The sequence below is a fragment of the Siphateles boraxobius genome, unplaced genomic scaffold, assembly GCF_051911475.1.
Source record: "Siphateles boraxobius isolate OS27281-9 unplaced genomic scaffold, OSU_SipBor_1 320, whole genome shotgun sequence".
In the NCBI taxonomy this organism is placed as follows: Eukaryota; Metazoa; Chordata; class Actinopteri; order Cypriniformes; family Leuciscidae; genus Siphateles; species Siphateles boraxobius.
The window spans coordinates 22501-28665 of NW_027508943.1; positions in this window are offsets into that span (position 1 = coordinate 22501).

Here is a 6165-nt window from a genome sequence, read left to right on the forward strand (position 1 = left end):
GCAACAAAAAATGGCGAAAATGTAAACCTGTAAAACCAGTAATTGTGTGTATAATATATGAACACTTACTATTAATTAATAGGAAACACTTGCAAACTAATATAATTGTATTTCAAAAAAATCAAATTTCAGAAATTTCACAATGTGTGTGAGAGAGAGAGAGAGAGTGTGTGTGTGTGTGTGTGTGTGTGTGTGTGTGTGTGTGTGTGTGTGTGTGTGTAAGAGAGAGAGAGAGAGTGTGTGTGCAACTCTCTCTCTCTCTCTCTCTCTCTCTCTCACACACACACACACACACACACACACACTCTCTCACACACACACTCTCTCTCTCTCACACACACACTCACACACACTTTCTCTTTCACACACACACTTGCTCTCAGCAGTGACTCTTGTCTCTCTCTCTCTCTCTCACACACACACACACACACACACACACTCTCTCTCTCTCTCTCTCTCTCTCTCTCTCTCTGTGGGCCTCGAGTGAGTTAGCGTAGTGTGACAGTGTAGTGCTACGTCACACGCAGGTTCACTATTGGCCAGCGCAGGTCATGTGTGTGAAGAGTGTGGCGTACAACCAAGCGGCAACATTTGAATCTGAAAAATGAAGCCTACCCGGAAGTGCGAAAAACTGCAATACATGTAAAATCCGCTAGGGGCAGGTCCCAAAAGGGAGCAAATGTCCATAGACTCCATGTTAAAATGTCCGTTTTCACAGCATAAATTCAAGCTTTTACAGGTTGGTCCCGTGGACTTTTATTGTATTATTCGATAGGCTCCGAGTGCCTGACAACTGTGAGGGGGGTGAATTTTTTTGTAACTCGTTAGTTTAGATCGTATTTAGATATAAATGTATGACAAATAAGGACGTGGTTAACTTTGATTGACAGGTGATTGACAGCTGATAAAGGGCTGCGCTGAGTGGAATTCCTGAAATTTGACGTCTCGGCCATGTTCTGACACAACACATCATAACACATCTGATCCTTTCTGAAAAGATTTTCCAAGGTGGCGCCGCCCATCCCCCCCATAAACGGCCTCAAAAACTTCTATCGGTGACGTCACAGACGCTTTGTCCCTATTTTTTAGAGTCTATGCGTACAACACAGAAGCGCTGCGCGGTTACACTAGTAAACACACTACGCTAACTGACTCGAGGCCCATAGAGAAGGAAATGAATAGTTGAAATAAAGTCGTTATTTTTGTTTTTTTTGCGCACAGAAAGTATTCTCATCGCTTGATAAACTTAAGATTGAGCCACTGTAGTCACTTGGACTATTTTAACGATGTCTTTAATAACTTCTAGGGGAACAAGTTTCAATCCCTTAGAAGCCTATGGAGGAGTGATCCAGCTCTCAGATTTAATCACAAATATCTTCATTCGTGTTCTGAAGATGAACGAAGGTCTTACGGGGTTGAACAACATGAGGGAGAGTAGTTACTGACAGAATTTACAGTTTTGGGTGAACTATCCCTTTAAGAGGTCCATCTATCACTGTTTTAGAGTTAGTTTCTGAAGTAAATATATAGGCTATAATCTGTGCGTGTTTACACAGTTTTTCAGATTCAAAAAATTGTGTAATCTGAACCAGCCATTAGTTGCTTTATATTCCATTTTTTGCTTTTGTGTACTTTTGTGAAGTTTGTTCTTTGGGGAAGGGTACTTATTTGAATGTTTTATGTGCTATGTTTGTTTGGTTTGTAAAAAAAAGTTAATAGTTTTCCTTTGTAGATGATTTTATGTAACCCTAAACTTATTCTGCCTTGTGAAGTGGCGAACTTTGCTTGCTCGGGTCCAATATTACAACTGCCCAAAGACTTTATTCAAAGGACTCTAGGCCAACACCAACAAGGACGTCTATTTCATCATTTCATCGATCCTACCATCAACAGATAAGAAGGCTCATTCTATTGACTGCTCTCTTTACCAAATAAAATAATTCATCAACATCTTTATTGGACATTTCATACTCGTACACCCACACCATTATTTTGGATTTTGACTATTTTCTTTGTGATCATTTGATGTAATTGGATGGTCATATTGTGTAAATAATTCAATATATGCTGGGAAAATATTTGTTGTCATTTGTTTATTTATGATCCAACCCTGAAAAACATATTCAGTGTTGCAAAACAGATTCCCCCTCATTCTCCTGTAGAAGGCCTGGTTTAAAATAGCCTCGACAGTTATGATAGATAGATAGATAGATAGATAGATAGATAGATAGATAGATAGATAGATAGATAGATAGATAGATAGATAGATCTATCTTTTCCTCTTATTTTTGTCCGATTATACTCCTTGAAATCGTAGATATCAAATAAAACAAGTACGTTGGAGACCTTAACCAGCACGGATGTTGCCTAAATCATCCCTAGTAATTTTATTTTCAGATTTATATATATGTTGTCAGGAATATTTAGGGGAAAAGCACTAAAGGAGCGCGTTCTTCTTCTTCTTCCGTTCTTGGGTCTATGGCAGCCTATAGCACTTTATGGTAAAACGTTATGAAATTTGGCACACGGAGAGATGTCACTATAGCAAATTTAGAGTCCAAAGTTGCACTCACGTTTATGCTAATAGCTTTTGAAGCATAAGGGCTAGGAAAAAAAATTTCCCCAATGATTCCTTGGCTCATGACGATCCGATGCACGTCATTTTCCGTCACTAAAAACCTACTTTTCGAATTCCTCCTAGACGGTCTGTCCAATTTTCATGAAAATTGAACCACATCATCTACAAACTGTTATAGAATTCAAGTTCATTCGTCAAATTGTTATTGCATAAGGCGCAAACTAATATTACGTAGTGTTTGCAAAAATGGACGTAAGGCTGTATCTAACACTTTACTATATTCAGACCAAGGTTGGTACGTCATCATAAACATGACATGATGCGTTTCGGTGCAGAGGCACGTACTGGTCCGGAGAAGAAAAATGGCTATTTTTGCTTATAACTTCTGAATGGTTTGGTCTGGTTATATATTCGGTGCAGCGTGCAAAGTCGAATGATATCCAATTTTCTAATATCGGCCATTTTGAATATTGTAGTGAAATGCTGTATTTTATGAATGCATTATCGTATCGTTACGAAACTCGGTAAGTCTCGAGCCAGCGCCACCTAGTGGTAAAATCAAATATTCACAAGCTTATAACTTTGGATTTGGTTGACTTGTTTTCACGGGAGTCATCTCCGAAGATTCCTAAAAACATGGCCGTCATTTTAATTACAAAAAAAAGATCCAAAGCTGTGTTTCCGGCACCATTCCCTGAAGGTACTCAAAACGTTTTGGGGCAGCGTAATGAAATACTATTATAAGCAATTATATCTCATTACAACCTTAAGTATTTAAGGGTTTTCAAAGCTTTTGTTTAAAATCATCTCCAAATATCTTTATTAACTAATTTTTGCAGTTGGTCTGATGTTAACTTCGTCCACTATTGAGTCTATGGCAGCCCATAGAACTGTATGGTGTATAGTTGTGAAATTTGGCACACTGATAGAGGACAGTCTGAACTGTCACCATAGCAAATTTGGAGTCTCTAACTCAATCTCTTTAGCGCCACCAACTGTCCAAATGTGCACTTGCGTTTGTGCTAATAACTTTTGAACAGGAACAAAATCCTTTTTTCCCCTATGATTCCTTGGCTCAAGTCAATTCTATTGCATGAATTTTTTAATTTTCCGTCATGAAAAAAAGCAGTTACTTTTTTGTCCATTGTTCTTTGAATCCTCGGTCTACATCGTCTTCTGTGCATCAGAATAATCCATCGTGTCATCGCGTTCATGATCAAACGTCTGGCTGTATAATTCAATTCAATTCAAATTTATTTGTATAGCACTTTTCACAATACACATTGTCTCAAAGCAGCTTTACAGAAAGTGCATTTCGGAAATGTACATAGAAAAATACAGTTAGTTAATCATGTATTAATTTATGGCATAACATATCGCCGGCTTTGAGTCGTCTCTTCACGGGCGTCGAGTCGTCTCTTCACAGGCGTCAAGTCGTCTCTTCACAGGCGTTGAGTCGTCTCTTCACAGGCGTCGAGTCGTCTCTTCACAGGCGTTGGGGCATCTGAAGTCTCCGTGAGAGGCTGGATACAAACTGGAGCTGACGAACGCTATTTACCTCGGGACTAGCGTCCCGAGATAACAGCAGAAAGGCAGATGGGAAATAATTAGCATAGCTGATGTTCATAGTGTTAATGCATTCGAACTGATTCAGCAGTAGTATTAAAGGTTAAGCATTAAGTGAATGCTTGGTTAAAGAGATGCGTCTTTAATCTAGTTTTAAACTGGGACAGCGAGTCTGAGTCTCGAACAATATCAGGAAGGCTATTCCAGAGTTTAGGAGCTAAATGCGAGAACGCCCTCCCTCCTCTAGTGGACTTAGATATCCTAGGAATGACTAGAAGCCTCGAATTTAGTGATCTTAAAGAGCGCGATGGATTGTATGGCGATAGAAGGTCTGTTAAATACACAGGAGCTAAACCATTTAGGGCTTTATAGCTCAGTAGGAATACTTTGTAATTGATACGTAACTTAATAGGTATCCAGTGTAGAGATGATAAAATAGGTGTTATATGATCATATTTTCTTGATCTAGTAAGAACTCTAGCTCTGCATTTTGCACTAACTGTGGCTTGTTTATTGAGGATGCAGGACAACCAGCTAATAAAGCATTACAGTAATCTATTCTCGATGTCATGAATGCATGAACTAGCTTTTCTGCATCAGAAACAGATAGCATGTTACGTAGCTTAGCAATGCTTCTAAGGTGGAAAAAGGCTGTTCTTGTAATATATGAAATATGATTTTCGAAAGTCAAGTTGCGGTCTAGTATAACACCCAGGTCTTTTACTGTAGTGGATAAAGTAACAGGACATCCTTCTAAATTAAAGTTGTATTGTAAGGGATTTTGTGGGTAGTTTTTTGGACCAATAAGTAGTACCTCCGTTTTATCTGAATTTAATAGCAGGAAATTACACGTCATCCAGCATTTTATATCATTTAGACACTCTGTCAATTTAGATAAGTTAGTGTTTTCATCTGGTCGTGATGAGATATATAATTGAGTGTCATCAGCATAACAGTGGAAATTAATTCCATGTTTTCTTATAATATTACCAAGTGGCAGCATGTATATTGAGAATAGCAGAGGGCCTAACACCGATCCTTGCGGCACTCCATAGTCTACTGACGTTATCTTTGATTTTTCCCCATTTAAACAGACAAAATGGTAACGGTCTGATAAGTACGATCTAAACCAGCTTAATGCCTGTCCCTGAACACCAGTGTAGTTTTGTAGTCGATCCAAGAGTATTTTATGATCTATAGTGTCGAACGCAGCGCTAAGATCGAGTAGAACTAGTATTGAGATACAGCCTTGGTCAGAAGTATAAGTGTTCTTATTTGCAAATATATTTCATCTGACGAAGACATGATGAAATATGTCCGCATATATGCTGCTGGTTTATGTTCAGAGCACTAGAGGATATGAAATATGCCCATAAAATCTTGAAACACACTTGCTCCGGTCCATATATGATCTGCGTTTCGAGTGTTAAACCCAAAAACCGCTCTCATGTTCGGCATGTTGTTTGAATTCTCTGTTCTAATGCGATCTAATGCGTAATACAGCGCAGTGATTGGGTTAAAAGTGCCCTTTCTCATGGCCAGCTGATGTAGAGTCGTGCCTGCCGCCAATCACACAATCCGAAAGCACGCTTCTACCTCACATTCCGTGAAGTTGCATCAACTTTGCTTTTTTAACCCGAAAGAACGAAATTGCTCAGAAAAAACACAAAAATAACCAATTTCCAATTGTTGGTTAATTTATGAGAGCTTTTTAGTGTTTCCAGTGATGTGCAGCCTGTAGTACACATCTGTTCACATCTCAAAAAATATGGTTTTGGGTTTCATGACCCTTTAATTAAGACTGGTCTTGGATGCCAGATTAAACATGACCCACATTTGCAGTTTACAGTTCTTATCAAAAAACAACTTTTGTTTGTGATTTGTTCCGAAGTACTTCTCTCTTCCAAGACAGCCAATCACATTACTTGTTTTTATAGCTGCAGAATGCATTGACCAATGGGAGCTCTCCTTTACCCAGAAAACCTTGTAGCTCGTCTTGTTCTGTTTGCCAGATCAGCCAG